General features: G+C 50.5%; 1 protein-coding gene and 1 long non-coding RNA gene across 2 annotated transcripts in view; one reads left to right on the forward strand and one right to left on the reverse strand.

Annotated features, from left to right (window-relative positions):
• NTM (neurotrimin) overlaps positions 1-17,485 on the forward strand; it is a 738,537-nt gene that overhangs the window by 119,240 nt on the left and 601,812 nt on the right. The window lies entirely within an intron of this gene.
• LOC142820527 (uncharacterized) lies at positions 295-6,727 on the reverse strand. The gene is made up of 3 exons (XR_012897750.1): positions 6,590-6,727; positions 5,504-5,736; positions 295-1,215 (listed from the first exon to the last, which is right to left on the reverse strand). It is a non-coding gene; the product is annotated as an uncharacterized LOC142820527 (long non-coding RNA).

Raw genomic sequence — 17,485 nt, forward strand, 5'->3', positions numbered from 1 at the left:
CCCGTGCTGACACTGACAAGTTGGGACTGGAAGTCTGTACACTGGAGTCGGCTTATAAACAGCTCAATGACTTTTTAACAGTTTTTTTCTTTAAGTTTGGGGGGTCAGCTTATGAGCGAAGGGGCTTATGTTTGAGCATATACCACCAGACAGCTCTCAAGACACCATCCTACATTACTCGCCTCCCAGTAGCTTTAACTTTCCCCCACCTTATCCCCCTTTGCAACGCCCCCATCTTTCCTCCTTGCGTTAACTGTTTACATTAGACTGCAGAGGAATGGGGCACCAGGGTGCTGGTTTATTTGTGTGCCTGCAAAGCCCCAATCACACTGAGGATACGTGTGAGGAAGACAAAGCCAGGAATGCCGGAAACATCTCGAGCACTGTACAAATGTTAGCTAATAAGGCCCAGGCCAGTTCTGATGTCAAAGCATCTTCTGCTGTTCCGCTGGAGGGCATAAGCCAGCCTGTCACAGAAGGGGCTGACTGATCCATAATTGCCCTGTTCAAGGATCCTTTCATGTTTGTCTGGTGTAGCTGGTGCCGGCTGCCCCTGGGGGTGGGATACCGGACTAGATGCATTCAATCTGCTCTTTGCTATGTCCCAGGGGCCAGTCTGCCTCTGCCATTGGTCCAGCAGGGGTCTCTGGATCGAACCCATCTCTGCAGCCCAGCCTGGTGCTGCCTGTATCTCCCAGGGAGCAGTCCCCGTTCTCCATGGGCTCGTTAGCGCAAGAGCAGCGGGGGGGTAAATCTCTGGGAGCTCATGAAGTATTTACAGCCATGCTGAGCAAGCGACCTGCCATTATTTATTGATTCCACCCCCGCTTTTTTGCTGGATGGCACTCTGCAAGCCCAGAGGGACATAGAAGTGCCTCTGGGCTCCTTCTCCAAAGCTACTGTCTCTGGAGCGCCCCTGGCAAAGCACTTCCCCGCGGGTTCCTGCAGCAGGCAGGGAACGGGACACGGGGACTGCTCAGAACGGTCAGCAACCGGAGAAGCCCACATGCCAGTTCCAGACCATGCAGCTAGTGCGGGGAATCAGCCCGTTCAATGAGGGCTGATTTTGCTATGCATAAGCTGGTAGCATTGGCCAGACCTCTCGCTGTCAGATTTAACTGTGCTCTCTCTCCCCGTGTGTTTCATTTGCTGTTGGTCGTTAGACGTGTGTGAATAACTGGCTGGTTGGTTGGATATTTCCATTTGCTGGCAATTCTGGGGAAAAAAAGTGTTTTTTTCAGGTCAAACCCAAACTGGTTTTTTTTTTCAGTGAATCCAAAAATAAAAAACAATCCCCCAAAATGGTTTCAGATGAAATGACGCATTTGATTTTGACACTGGCCATTGTTCAATAGTTTTGTTTGAGATTTTGTTGGTTTGTGTTTAATAAAATGGACAGAATGTTTGAAATGAAACATTTTGAACCAAAACCTCTCAACATTTTGATTTTTTTTTCAGATTTTTCTTTCTGTTTTGAAAGGGGTTTTGTTTGTTAGTTTTTTGAGTGAAACAATTTGAGGGACTCAACGTGAATTTGTGAAACTTTCTGGCATTGTCAAATCTGTATCTTGCACTGAAAAATTTCACCCTGCTCTATCGGCTTGTCTACATGGTGCGGGCGAATCATAGACCCTCTCAGCCTGGATGAGACCTCAGGAAGACACTGAGTCCAGCCCCCTGCCCAAAGCAGGACCAACCCCAACTCAGTCATCCTAGCCAGGGCTTGGTCAAGCCGGGACTTAAAAACCTCTAGGGTTGGAGACTCCACCCCTCTTCCCTAGGGAACCCAGCCCAGGGCTTCCCCCCCTCCTAGGGAAATAGTTTTCCCAAATATCCAACCTAGACCTCTCCAACTGTAATTTGAAAACATTGCTCCTTGTCCTGCCATCTGTCACCACTGAGAACAGCCTCTCTCCAGCCTCTTTGGAACCTCCCTTCAGGAAGTTGCAGGCTGCTCTCAAATCCCCCCTCACTCTTCTCTTCTGCAGACTAAACAGACCCAACTCCCTCAGCCTCTCCTCACAGATCATGTGCTCCAAGCCCCTCATCGTTTTCACTGCCCTCTGCTGGACCCTCTCCAGTGAGTCCATACCTTTCTGTAGTGCGGGCCCCAGAACAGAACGCAATACTCCAGATGTGGCCTCACCAGTGACGAATAAAAGGGAATAATCACTTCTCTGGATCTGCTGGCAATGCTCCTTCTAATGCAACCTAATATGCCATTCTCCTGCTTGGCTACAAGGGCATATTGTTGACTCATATCCAGCTTCTCACCCACTGGAATCCCCAGGTCCCTTTCTGCAGAACTGCTGCTTAGCCAGTTGGTCCCCAGCCTGTACCAATGCTCAGGATTCTACCATCCCAAGTGCAGGACTCTGCAGTTGTCCTTGTTGAGCCTCATCAGATTGCTGACCACTATGTGTCCACATAGGACTGTTTGAAAGCTCATTTGGGAACCTTTAGTGCACGCCAGCAGCATCTACCCGGGCCAGTCAGTGCATGCATGTCGGTGAGGATGAGTATTCACACCCATTAGGTGCGCGTTGCGGGGAAGTTCTTGGCGTCCTATCTCCATGATGATGTTATAGGAGCAGAAAGCACCTGAATGGGTAGGAGATATTCCCTCCCCACTTCGCTGGAGCTCTGTGCCATGCCAGAGGTTGAGGAGAGCAAGCAGACTGCAAAAGTTGCCTAAAGGACATTGGGGAGAAAGTTGGGGGATGAAGGGTAAATGTGGTAGAGGGAGAAAAAGTAAGTGTGGCAGAGACAGAAATAGGGCCAAGGGGAAATAGGAGAAAACAGGACAAGTATCCAGGCCTTGCAGAATGGCTAGGTGTCTTGTGACGGGACAGTGTGATTGGAGAGAGAATGTGTGTGCATACATGTGTATGCATGGAGGGTAACAAGGCAGGATCTGAAGATTTGCCGGCAGGCTCTCCCAAATTCTGACTTCAGCTAACTAAATCTCTGTGCCTCTCTTTTCCCATCTGCCAAATCGGGGTGCTATAACTATCTCAGAGGGGTGTTTTGAAAACTAACCGGCTAATCTTTGTAACAGGGGGTATGTCTAAACTACATGGCTCCATTGATGGAGCCATGTAGATGAGTTTACTAGATATAGGAAAATGAAGCGGCGGTTTAAATAATCGCCTCTTCATTTACATCAAAATGGCCGCCGGCCTTTGCCGATCAGCTGTGTGGCGGCACAACGGGGCAGTGTAGACGCTCCGCGATCAACAATGGAAGACTTTGTCGACCGCTCTATTATGCCTCATGGAATGAGGTTTACCAGAGCAGTTGACAAAGGCTTCCATTGTCGACCGTGGAGCGTCCAAGCTGCCCCACTGCACCACCAAACAGCTGATCGGCACAGCGCGGCGGCCGTTTTGATGTAAATGAAGTGGCGACTATTTAAATCGCTGCTTCATTTTCCCATGTCTAGTAAATTCATCTACATGGCTCCGTCGACGGAGCCATGTAGTCTAGACATACCCAGGTTGACAGATCTAGTGTGTTTTGCCCCTGTCTGGTGGCTGGTCCTTGCAGAGGATAACAGCTTGCTAATGCTGTCTGCAACAGGAGCTATTTCTTCAGCTCACTAGGAGGAGACTTGCCTTATGGAGGTAAATGTCCTACTTTCAATCCCTGCTAACAGCCTCGTGCTGGGGGATGTCTGTGCTAATCTAGACAGGAGTCATTTTTAGCAAACGTCTTTCTTTTCTGCAGCGAGTTGACTTAATGCATGTCTATGTTTGTGGGGGCATCATAATTATAAAAAAGCAGCTGCCCAGTTCTCACGGCCTTTCCAACACTGGGCTGATATTCTACCCCCAGTGCTCTGCACCCCAGATTGGAAATGCCTCGTTTCTAAGTGACCTTGTGTGTGGGTGCGCTGGGAGAGCTGTTCTTTCCCCGTGTGGACAAGATTAGGATGTGAGTGTGTGACAGAGAGCGCCGCCCTCCACGGAACACGTGCATCAGCTGTGCGTTCCGATTTCGAGTGTAGCACCCAGAGAGATCCCTAACTCCCAACGAGGCGGGGCTGACGCAGACAAAGCACGAGTCACTTGTGTCTTGCGCGTAGGCCTGGCGGGCTGGAGTGGTCGCTTCAGCATGTCGTTTTCAAAGAGCTGTGGGGCCGAATGGCCCAGGATGCTCCCAGCTCGGCTTTATATCGGTGGGTTGGATCGGCATCTGTGGGAGAGGCCCATAAAGCCGATGAGGCTGGAGCTTGCAGCTCGGATTTTGCGGGGAGGGCCTGGGTTATCCCTCCCGCAGGAGTGCTAGTAGGTTCTACTACGCCGGCAAATGGGATTTTGTACAATGGCCAGGAGGCAGTGACCGAGATGGTGTCACTGGGACAGGCCTATAAATCGTCCCCATCTGCTCCCTGGAGATGAGGGGTGTGTGGGGGAGGGGAAGGAGCCATGGGACATGTCCCAGACTGGAAGGAGAGGTCACGTGGAGGTCTCTGCAGGGAAGCTTATGTGCTTTCTTTGGGAAGCCAAAGCACACGTTGCAGTGACTGTCGGGGCCCCGTGCAATGCACCCGATGGGGCCACGTCAGTGAGCCTGGCGCTGACATCGGGGGCCCTCTGCATCGCAGTATGGAGCCCCTGGGGGTGGCTCAGTCACCTCATAATCATTGGGCAAGCCTCATCGTCTGTGTTGAGTCTTCGTGGGGAGCCCTTCTGCGCTGCCGTCTTTGGGGCACTTCGGTGGGCGTCTGTGGCCCGCTTCCTTGGTGGGACTTATCTTCTTGCCCCAGGGAAGCCTCCAGAGGGGGCTAATAGCCCTTTAGGCCCAAGGGAGGCTTGTACAGAAAGGTGTTGGCTTACACCCCCTCCCCCATTTCTAGTCACTGGGGTGCGGCTGCTCTCACCATAGCTCTGTGCTGCTGCCACCTGGACCGCCTCCAGCCTGTTGCTCATGCCACGTTCCTGGCTGGCTCCCTTGCACCCCCCTCTCTCCCTCCCGGTAGAGCAGGGCCTGGTGTCCTGGGTGCCAATCCCTTCCCCAAGATCACATGGCAGCTCCCCGGGGTGCGACATGGCTGCCATGGGAGGGACACACTGGGGGGCTCTGACGGGTGGCAGCCACACTGGGGTATGGCGAGGCAGAGCAAACATGACCAGGCTGCTCTTTGCGCTCTCTCCCCTGGCAAGCCCCTCCGACCTCTCCTTTCTTCCCGCTCCTCATAGCGCCAGAGGTGGCTCGGTCCGTTCCGCCCCAGACACGGCACCTCGGCCAGGGAGCACTGGTAGCCGTGTTCTCTGCCTCCTACTGGGGGGTGGGGAGCCCCCCTTGGCCTTTCCCCTGCTCCTCCCGGACTCCCCCCGCTCACCCACAGCCTCCCCCCGAAAGCGTGATGTGGATAGTCTGTCCCCTCGGGGCTGCTCTTGGAAGCGGCTGTATTGGGATGCGCACGGCTGTCATTCTAGCAGGCCCTGTCTCTCTGACGTGCCGTGTGCTCCAACACCAAGCTGTTCCAGCATTAACTCACCCCAAGGATGCAAGGATCCCTCCGACCAGCAGCATCCTCTGGCCAAGGACCTTCCTGGCTGGAAGCCCCTGTGTTTCCTGGCCTCTGTTCCATGCCTGGCTCTTGCAGTCCCGGGAACATTGCTGGTGCTTACAGGACAGGCTGCACGGGTGTGCACCGTGGCACTTGCTCTGGGCTGCAGCACGGCCATGGAAATGCTGCTGGTCTGGCTGGGCGTTCTCACAAACGCTGGCCTGAGATAGCAGGGCAGAGCTGGTGGGGCTGGGCAGGAGCCAGCTGATGAATTCCAATAAACCCCTCAAGCCGAGCAGGTGAGGCTAGCGGAAGGCGCGGTGTGCGCCAGTGCCAAGCGGGGTGTTCCGGAGAACCTCAGCGCCAACCCAAAGACTCAGGCCCAGATTGCAGGGATCGAAGCAACCAGTGTGAGCATGTCACCTGCCTCCCCTAGAACAAAAGCCATGGGGCTTCCCCGCGTCCTGTCTGAACTAGGGCAGCTCTTGGGGGGGGCAGCCAATCCTGATTTGAAAATGGCCAATCTTGCTAAGTTGCTCCAGTGCTTAGTTGCACTCACTGTTGACAAAAATTCTGCCTTTTTCTGGTCTGAATTTGTCTTGCTTCAGCTCCCAGATTCCCAGCCTTTGGAATGAGCCCCCTACCCCTTCTCCTTCACACACACACACATATACAAACATACATACACACACACACACTTTCTCTTATGCACACAACCTTCTCCTTCTCACACACACACACACACCTTCTCCTACGCACACACCCCTTTTCCTTCACACACACACACACCTTCTCCTACGCACACACCCCTTCTCCTTCACACACACACACATATACAAACATACATACACACACACACACACTTTCTCTTATGCACACAACCTTCTCCTTCTCCTTCTCTCACACACACACCTTCTCCTACGCACACACCCCTTTTCCTTCACACACACACACACACACGCACACCTTCTCGTACGCACACTCCTCTTTTCCTTCACACACACACACACACACACGCACACGCACACCTTCTCCTACGCACACACCCCTTTTCCTTCACACACACACACACACCTTCTCCTTCACTCCTGGGCTCCTCAGGCAGCACCTGACCCGAGTGCCAAAGCCATCCATTTTGCATGCAGTCGTGGCGTGGGATTGATCTGTCTCTAACCCGGCCGCCATAAGCCAGGAGGATGGGATTAGTGCACAGGGCAGTCACTGGCAGAGGCTGCCTGGCAGCTGGTGCCGTGCTCTTTGGACCGTTAGTAAACAAACAGCTCCCCGGTCCATGCTGGGGGTGGTGCGGCTCAGTCTCTGGGTGTTTTCGTGCACTAGCCTGCAGAGCGATACACCGCAGCTGTCATTTTTGGGGGCTAGATCAGGGCCTCCTCATCTTAAAGATGTCTGCAGGGCTTGGCACTCTCTCTGCCCATCCTCTCCCTCTCACTCTGTGTTCAGCGGGGCCGACAGACTCGCCACGCCCCTGCGCAAGGGACCAGCTCTGCCTCCAGCAGGGGCAGGGCTGTGTCTAGTACCCCCCTCAGCCTGGCTCTGGGAGTCCTGGGCCCTTTTGAACTGCTGGCCCCCAGGGCACTTGCCCCCTTTGCTGCCCCATCACTGGGCCTCTCTATCAGTCATGGTCATTATCTGCATGATAGCAGCACCAGTGAAGGTGCTAGGCCCTGGCACATACACATCATACCAGGCAATCCCTGCGCCGCAGAGTTCACAAACGAAATAGACACACGAGTCCTTGTCGAGAGGGACAGCTGAGTCCCAGAATAGGGCCCCATCCAAACCCCATGGAATGATCCCCATTGACTTTCTCTGAAACATCCCTGGTAGAACTGGGACTGGAACCCAGCTCTCCGGAGTCTCAGAGCCAAGGTTTAACCACAGGTCTGCCTGCCTTCTCTCTCATCACCCCGCTTTAGTTCTGTAAAGGACACACCTAGGCGTCAAATGAACAGACGCCCGTTTCCAGTGACGGGTATTATGAAATGCTTTGCCCAGAGAACAGGAAGGGGGGATGTGTTTGTGTTGCCCGCAGGTAAGTAAAAGCTGTAAGACGCCACATTTCTAAATCTACAAGTGGAAGTGGGATGGGCAGGGTGTTTTCAGTGAGCAGCAAGCTTCTGGGGAAACCACGGGGACCAGAAGAAAAGACTTTGCTTCCTTGTGGATCTTCTCCCAGCTTGCTGAGCAAAGAAACCGCTCCTAGTGGAAGAAAGCCGGGGGTACGGCCTGTAGTGAGTTCATGAAACCTAATACAATTTATCATATGAAAAAAATGTGTATCTCGCACTCATGCTTATTATTGCTGAACAGGTCTTGGTTAGTCTGGGTGTGCTGGCTGCTGTTCTGACACAGAGTAAGAGACACTCCCTGCCTGCAATAGCACACACACAGATAAACGGGAGCAAGGGTGGGTAATACCATGGAGGCAGTTTGCCAGGGTTAGCCGCTGGTGGGCCATAGCCGCTATATTTACCCGCACAGCTGCAGATATGGGTGATCGCAGCTCCCATTGGCCGCAGATTGCCATTCCCAGCCAATGGGAGTGGTGGGAAGCAGCACGGACCAGAACACCACTTCCTGCAGTTCCCATTGGCTAGGAACGGTGATCCACGGCCAACGGGAGCTCTGATCACTGGTACCCACCGATGGGGACCCACCAGGAGCTAACCCTGCCGCGCCATGTCCAGTTATTGCGAAATAACTCCCTTCATTTTGAAATAACAGGCGGAGTGTCCACACGACCAAGCCTGTTATTTCGCAATAATAACTCCTGCTTTGCACAAGCAATGACGCTTATTTTGAAATCGCCGCACTGCGGACACTCCGCTGCTGCTCTTTCAAACTAACGACTCCCCAGAGTCATTCACAGTAATGACTCCCCAGTGCTTCCTGGGGCTCTGAGTTGAAGTAGCGCGTCCACATGAAGGGAGCCGTCCTCGGACTAATTTCGAGCCTTCCATCTAGTGTGGACACACTAGTTCGAAATACTTATTTCGGGAGTTACTATTTCAAAATAATTTCCTAGTGTAGACATGCCGCAACGTGCCTCATTTCCAGGGATATTCTTTCTCGAAATCTCCCAATGACCTATATTCCACACAGCCAGGGCATCCTCCCCATCAGGTGCTGAATAAGAACAGACATTCTGCGTTTTCAGCCAGGGATTGACTCTGCAGCATGCTGAGTGCGCTTGTGCAGCTGCTCAGGAGAGAGTCAAATGCTGCCCAACTGAAGAGCAGGGTGCCCACCGCTAGGTTTTCTGTCTGTTGGTGGTGCACATTTGCACATGCCTTGGTGCACATAAAATTTATTCCGCATGTGGATGGGAAAAATGTGCACATGGATGGAAAAGATTGCAGGGAACATTAGTTGTAATGTGTGGGTAGTGCTAAACTTCCAAAGCCCCATGAAAAGCTAGAAAACCCATTTTTAGTTGTTTTCTCTCTCCGTGGCTTGTTGAATATTCTTTGCCTGGTTGTGTAATAGGAGTCGAGTTCATGGCACTAGGAATATAATCAAGCAAACGGCTTTTGTGCTTATCAAATGCCTCAGCTCTACTTGGGCATTTAATCACCAGCAAAAGCCATTTATTGCCTCGTATACTCCTCTTCTATGAACATTAGCCCTTAAATACCTGGCATAATTAAAGGTGAAACTGCTGTGCTTTGTTGAGTCTTCTATTTGGAGAAAGGGTAACAGATGAGGTAGGAGTTCTGATGGAGTTCAAGGTGAGAGCCGTAAAGCCGATTTTCTGCATGTGTCAGGGACATTATTTTAGGAATGTATAATTCCGCTCGTGAAAATTGAGGCTGGCTGAAATAATTCACAGTTAATGAACTTAGAGTTATAGCCCTGGCTCTGAAATTCCCTCTGTGCTGTGCATGGTCGATTTGGCTTGTCAGATGTTTAAGGACGGTATGGAAATGACAAAAAGGATTTGAAGGAATTACTTGGATTTCCCCTGCCCCCCATTTCTTTGTTTTTAAATCCTTTTTTTTTTTTGGAAGAAAGGAGATCATTTCTCCTCTGCCGGGGATAGGAGCCAGCCAGCCCCTCGATCAACACCTTTCACCTTCTTACTCCTTTCTCTTGTGGATATATCTGATCAAATAATGGTTTGAAAAAACGTTAACACATCGTCACTTCGCTTTCTCAATGAATTTGTGGCACCACTTTATAATAAAGTACAGGACGAACCTCCCCAACCCGGCACTCTCTGGTCCGACCGGCAACCTCCGTGGTCCGGAATGACTTTAGTGAGCTGAATGTCCACTTAGCATGGGTGTGGCCAAGTTTCCTGCAGTCCCATAAAGTTTATTTATAGCCACCAATCCTGACCAATCAGTGTTCTGTGTTCTGTTATAAAAGGTTAATTGGTTATTAATTGATGTTATAGGCATATTACAGATAGTAGTAGTCTGCATGATCTTATCTATTGCAGGTTCTTTGATAGGATCTGATTATATAGTATGTGAACACCTAGTAATCATTCCCGTATTTACCCCTTCAGTGACAGGGCAGGGCTGTTCTTCCCCCAGTACAGCTGGGGAACTCAGGCATAAGGAGGCTAAATGACTTGCCTAAGGTCACTCAAGAAGACTGTGCAAAGCAGGGAATTGAAACCAGGTTTCCTAAGTCCCAATTTAGTGCCCTAACCATAGGAGTACCCTCCTTCCTCATGCCAAGCGTCTGATACCCACAGGAGCTCAAATACTAGACAAGGCCCCACCGCTGCGATAGCCACCAATTCGGCTGACATAGCAGGGGCTGAACAAGGAGCTTCCAGAGGGAACACACCAGTCACTAGAGCTTGAGCTGAAAATCCAGACGGTTAAGAGATCTGTACACGCCTGGATTCCAAGTAACCTGATTGATCCGTTGGGTTCTGCAGCAAGCTGTTGGCATTGATCAGCCATTTATTAAAAGCACCATTAGGCCTTTATTAACACTTTATAAACTGCACATAAATGGACCTGTCATACTAAGTGTGAGCAAATTAACCCTGGCCTGTTTGTGTTTGTTTCCCATGAGCATTCGGCTAATCAGCTATTACCTGCAGGAACACTCTCAGCAGACCCGGCACAGTGAAATGCTAGTCACTGGAGTCCACGAGAGATGAGGAAGTGCTGTTCCCTTTTCGCATCAGCCCTGGAAAGCAAATTTCAATCCCATGTGCCCGTGTAAGCATGTGTGCTTCTTCAACCAGAGGCCAGCAGTTTTACCAAGCGACTTAGCATAGCTGACCCGCCCGAGCTAAGCAATATACCGTTTATACATGGAATATCTGCGCACATTGATCCAGAAATAAATTTTAAAAAATGAATAAAGCTGAGTCACAAATTTACTGTGAGGTTCTTATACCTGCATCTCATACTTGTCGTAGACGTAGATGGACCTCGGGTGTAACCCATAGGGCGAGCTGTACATTTCTATACATCTGAGGAAACGCAACGTCTGCCAATCCTCTGTGAGCAGAAAAGAAGCTAAATGCATTCAGCAAAGTTATTCTTGTGAATTATCGGTCCGGTTCCACCGGACTTGGGCCTTTTGTAGCCTCCGCTCTCAGCTAGTGACTGATGAAGGAGAAATTGGTTGTGTCATTCGGTGGCTGTCTTTATGCCTCTCACACCCCCTTCTCCCCCAGACTTAGCACTTTCCAGAGAGGTAGCTAGACTGAATTTCAAGGTTGGTCAATCATGCGGGAAGAGTGATTTCAATGCATCTGGTTGCTGGTGGCCTTGATATGGAGAATGCAGGCTCCATGCTCTGGTAAGCCGCTGGAGGGGGGCATTGCAGCAGATAAACTTGGAAGGACTTGATGACTTTGGAGATCACGCATGAAACCCAGATGTGTTCACCGCGAGGTGAAAATCTAGCCCAGTCAATAGTGAATGGAGAGTGATTTAGTTGATGAAGAACTTTGTAATAAGCAATCAGTAAATGTTGTGGCCGTGTCTAAAGGCCAGCGGGTCTGATTCTGGAGGTCCCTCTGGGTCTCTAACCTCGGGGGCCATTTGGATTTGAACTGAATTCATGAGTCTCTTTCCACTTCTTAGACGGACATCCCTGTTAAAATAGCCTAGGATTCATTTGGACACCAGAGATGGAGGGATTGGATGTTCTGATTTTATATGGACAGTCCCAAAACGAGGGGTATTTTTCTTATATAATTGTTTAGTACCTCCCACCCTGTCCTGATTTTTCACCCTTGCTATCTTGTCATCCTATCAGGAGAACAAATTAGTAACAATAAATGTGGTCGATTATCTCTTATTTAAACCCTATCCGGCACTCATCGAATTCAGACTTAAAGAACAAGACTTATTCTCCAGTCAAATTGATCCTAGGAGAATGCCTAATGTTCTTGGCTCCATTTAGAGCTAGTCACCCTTCTCTCTGTGCAGTCCTTTGTCACTAGCCATTAAGTGACACGCATCTTCGAAATGTCCTCTTTATACAAGGTCTACTCAAGTTGTATCTGCCTGGTGCCATTTCTTTCCATTGGTTTTTACTGAAAAAAGCCAAAATTCATAGAGGCAAAAAGATCTCAACAGAGCTTTCCTAATGCTCATACTGCACATGCAGAGCCAGTCAGTCATTTTCCCCTACTGCATCTCATTCGAACAGCAGATGCTAAAATGAGTTTCCGTATGACTAAGGTGTCCTGGTTGGCACCCGTTATACTGCAGTGCGCTGACTAGTGTCCTCTGACGCTGCTAGCTATTAAGCAGGCACGTGCTTCATTTGGAGCACATCATAACCTTGATGCCCACATTGTTTATTTCCCAGTGCCCAAGGCCAGTTCACTTCTCAGGATGCTTGAAGGTGGCGTCCCTGCCCCAGGAAGTGCCTATAAGTGAAAATTACCCATCCGCTCTCTCAAGTGTGGCCACTCCATTCCAGCATAATAGTGGATTAATTGCTTCCTTTTGGAATTCATAAGAATAGAGAGAATCACAGATTCCCAGGGCTGGAAGAAACCTCAGGAGTCATCGAGTCCAGCCCCCTACCCAAAGCAGGACCAACCCTGACTAAATCAACTCAGCCAGGGATTGGTCAAGCCAGAACTTAAAAACCTCTAGGGATGGAGATTCCACTCCCTGCCTAGGGAACCCAGCCCAGTGCTTCCCCACCATCCTAGGGAAATAGTTTTCCTCATATCTAACCTAGACCTTCCCCATGGCAACTTGAGCCCATTGCTCCTTGTTCTGCCATCTGCCCCCACTGAGAACAGCCTCTCTCCATCCTCTCTGGAACCCCCTTTCAGGGAGTTGAAGGCTGCTATCAAATCCCCCCTCATTCTTCTCTTCAGCGGACTGAACAAACCCAACTCCCTCAGCCTCCCCTCATAGATCATGTGCTCCAGCCCCCGAATCATTTTGGTTACCCTCCCCTGGACCCTCTCCAATGCGTCCACATCCTTTCTATAGTGGGGGGTCCCAGAACTGGACACAATACTCCAGGGCTGTGTCTACATTGGCACACTTTTCTGGAAAAGGGATGCTAATGAGACACTTCAGAATTGCAAATGTCGCGGGGGATTTAAATATCCCCCGCGGCATTTGCATGAACATGGCTGCCGCTTTTTTCCGGCTCGGGGCTTTGCCGGAGAAAAGCACCAGTCTAGACGGGATCTTTCGGAAAATAAAGCCTTTTCTGGAAGATCACTTGTTCCTGATTTTGAGAGGAATAAGGGATCTTCCGGAAAAGGCTTTATTTTCCGAAAGATCCCATCTAGACTGGCTCTTTTCTCCGGCAAAGCCCCGAGCCGGAAAAAAGCGGCAGCCATGTTCATGCAAATGCCGTGGGGGATATTTAAATCCCCCGCAGCATTTGCAATTCCGAAGTGTCTCATTAGCATCCCTTTTCCGGAAAAGGGTGCCAATGTAGACACAGCCCAGATGTGGCCTCCCCAGAGCCGAATAAAGGGGAATAATCACTTCTCTAGATCTGCTGGCAATGCTCCTCCTGATGCACCCTAATATGTTGTCAGCCTTCTTGGCTACAAGGGCACCCTGCTGACTCATATCCAGCTTCTCATCCACTGTAACCCCCAGGTCCTTTTCTGCCAAAATGCTATTTAGCCATTTGGTCCCCAGCCTGTACCAATGCTCGGGATTCTTCCGTCCCAAGGACAGGACTCTGCAGTTGTCCTTGTTAAACCTCATCAGATTTCTTTTGGCCCAAACCTCCAATTTGTCTAGGTCACTCTGGACCCTATCCCAGCCCTCCAGCGTATCTACCTTTCCCCTTAGCTTAGCGTCATTCTCAAACTTGCTGAGGGTGCAACCCATCCCCTCATCCAGGTCATTAATAAATTCTGGATTCTGTCTCTCTCTCTTCTGATCATGGTAGCATGTGATCTCTCTGTGGTAGCATGGAAGCATGTGATCTCCTCGTGGTAGCATGGTAGCATGTGATCTCTTTATGGTAGCATGTGATCTCCTCGTGTTAGCATGGTAGCATGTGATCTCTTCGTTATCCCACCTACACCCTTATGCAGTAGGGCGGTGCCATTGTCCCCATGTTACAGACCAGGAACGGAACCACAAAGAATCTCCAACCTGGACTGCCTTAAAAGTGAGCTTGACACAGCTTCAGTACTCAGAAGTGTGGAAAATCGACACCCCTGGGTGACCTTGCTCTGCCAGTTCTGCCCCCTCCCCACTCTGGTGTAGCTGGGACAAGGTTCAGAGAAGATCTAGCTACAGCCTCTTGGATAGGCAGGTTACCTACACTGATGGAACCCCCCTTTCTGTCACTATGAAGCAACAGCTGCAGTGGTATTGCTGTGCCAGTGTAGTATCTATACTGTAGACAGGCCTGAATGACTTGCTGTGACGTAGTGTTGGTACCTTGCTGGTTGCTATGCTGAGGCTGTGGGTGACCCCCACTGGCTGCTGTCTGTAGGACGGCCCAGAAGGGCAGGGGATGAGTCACTAGGCAAGGGTCTCCCAACCTGTCCGACCAGTTACCCCCCAGAGATAGAAACAAAGGAAGGAGGGGAGGCCAGCCTCTGGCTGGGGGCAGGGCTGGAAGAGAGTGGTTTTAGTTTCTGTCTGGTATCATGGAGGAAGCAGCCTAGGAAAGGGGCTGGGATTTAGGGGCCCAGTCTCCCCCATGTCAAGGGGGGCTGAGGCATCCTAGGCCTGCCCTGGAACCAGATTACATCTGTGCTGTGCTGTATCCTGGAGAAGCAATAAACTCCCTCTATTCTACTGGCTGGTGGAGTCTGCTCGTGCCACTATGGGGGTGCAGGAGGCCAGAGAACTCCGACGCACCGCCACACTTGCACAGTCTCACACAACACTCCAAAAAGGCTAATACCTTGTCCGGTGCAGCAAGTCATCTTTAAACTATATAAAGTCTGTTTTTTTTTTTATGGACATCACAATGAGGATTTGCTCAAAAACCCACTGAACTCAGCAGACGGTCTTCCCATAGACCTCAACAGGCTCTGGATTGAAACCTGTAAGTGGGTGTTGAGTCGATGCATTAGCCTGGCTGTTTTATAATGTAGTTGATCACTTGTGTGGTGATTTTTCAAGTGTCAGCCATTTGAGATGGGTTGTGAGCGCAGATCAGTGGTGCTCTGTCTCCAGAGAACCTTCTCTTGCAATTGAACTCAGAGTCATAACACAGACAATAGGCTGGCATCCCATGGCCATAGAAATGTAAGGAGAGTGTAAACCCTCATTAAAAGAGACAACTCAGCTCAACACTTACAATGACCCTGTCACAGAAACACTCGATTTTTGTCTCTTTATTTTTGAGTTATTTCTGCCATTGAACTAGTTTAGGGACAGAGGAACGGCCAGATTGGATCAGATCTGTGATCCATCTAGTCCCGTTTCTTCTCTCCATCGATGGTGAGCAGAAGAAACAAAGGAAAGCACAAGAAACCCAATTATGAATGATTATAAAATAACCATCACATAGGAGAAGTTTCTTCCTGACCCCAGGCCATTAGTGACTGGCAAATGCCCTGAAGCATGGGAATTTATAGCCATTCTTTTTTTTTTTAAATCCTGTGTAATGTAACCACGGTTGTTCTCATTAGTCATATAAATGTCTAATCCTTTTTTGAATCCTGCTAAGCCCTTGCTCTCAATGATACCTAGTGGCAGGGAGGTTAATTAAGAGTTGTGAAAAAGGGATCTCCTTGTATCTATTTTAAAGAGGCCATCTTTCAATTCCACTGAATGTCCCCTTATTCTTCTGCCATGAGAAGGAGGAAATGGTAGAGCTCATTGAAAACTTTCCAGTAGAAAATGTCAACTCACCGTGTTTTGCAGAAACCTATCAATTTTTTGTAAAATGTTCATGGAAAATTAGTGAAGTGTTTCATTTTGGCTTTTATGCTGTTTTATATAATCTCATATTAAGGTCAGAAAGATCAAATGAAAATAAAATATTTCCGTAATATTTCATTTTGTGAAAAATTCCAAGGTTGCAACTTTTCTTCCTTGATTCAGGATGATGAAACCAAAATCTGAAATTTCAGAATTTCTCCCAGGACAGAAATTCCACTTTTTGACCAGTTCAGGTCAAGTGTCCAGTTTTGTTCCCAGTGTTTGATGATTTAATATGAACATTTCACCCAAATACCCAGGCTCTTGCAGAAAGCTTCCTTGCTTTGTTTTGTCTAGGAACATCCTTGTGTCTCTGTGAACCTATGCAATGGTCAGTTAAACCTTGGCTCCCCTTCAGGCATTTGGTCAATCAGTTAATTTAAACGATTGCATATCTGTGGAAGAATGAAGAGGCAGAGGCTACTTTGGAACACTTGACTGCATGCCGTCTGTCCCGGGACATGTCTTGCTTATTACAGGTTGCACCTCCCTTAACTGGGACTCTCTGGTTTGGGCAACAGCCGTGGCCTGGAAGGACCATGGATGTTTTTGGACGAGAGAGCCCCGGGGCAGGAAGGCCAGCAGCTGGGAGCCCGGGAGAGCTGGTAGTAGTGGGGACAGAGCTACAACAACCCAACCGAGGCCTCGGCAGCCTGATCAGCGGTGGGGCTGGTGCAGCCCAGCAGAGGCAACCCGGCTAGGGCAGTACAACCCACCGGGGGCTGTGTGCTGCCTGGCAGCGGGGCCATGGGCTGGGCCGCAAGTTGCTTGGGTGGTGTGGGGCTGGGGCCATGGCAACCCGGTAGGGACAGCCCGACCAGGGCTGCAGCAGCCTGGCATTAGAACTGGGGCTGCAGTAGCAGAGCCGCGGCCACTGCAGCCTGGGCAGGAGGGGGGCCAGAGCTGCCTGCCACCCAGAATTGGGGCTAGGGCCACAGCAGCCCAGCCGGCAGAGGGTCCAGGGCAGGACAGCTCAGCTGAGGCTGGAGCAGGGCCGGGGCTGGGGACTGTCAGCAAGGCAGCCCATTTGGGAAGGAATGAGCCTGGTGGCAGAGAGGGGCGGAGGGCTGAGGGGCCAAGGCAGGGGACCTCCCCTGGTCTGGCAAATTCCCTCCTCCGGGATCGGTCGGGTCCTGAGGGTGCCAGACTAGGGAGGTCCAACCTGTAGATTGTCACTAGCAGACTAACTCAGCATTGTCCAGCTCCTCAGAGCCGGGAGCTGGTGGTATGGAGGATGCAGGAGTCAGGGCTGGACCCTGTGGATGTGGGGGCAGAGATGCAGGAGGCTGAAAGCAGAGGGATGCAAGAGTGAGGGTTGTGGGGTAAGGAGGGGATCAGGGCAGAGGGTCCCATCTGACACGGGCCTACCCACTCCAAACAGCAGCCCCTCCCTTTGCATGTGATGGAAAACAGTCCTTTTCTCAGGGCTTCCAGTTGTCCTGGCACAACCAAACCCCGACCTTGCTTTACGTTTGGTGGAGAGGAAGCTGCCTACTATGTCTGGTGGCCCTGGCTCTTGCCAGTTAAGAGGAGTTCTTGAACAAAAGGACTCACAGACAGACACACAGACAGACTCACTCTAAAATAGAACCGTAGA

The sequence above is a fragment of the Pelodiscus sinensis genome, chromosome 26 (assembly GCF_049634645.1).
Source record: "Pelodiscus sinensis isolate JC-2024 chromosome 26, ASM4963464v1, whole genome shotgun sequence".
Lineage (NCBI taxonomy): Eukaryota > Metazoa > Chordata > Testudines > Trionychidae > Pelodiscus > Pelodiscus sinensis.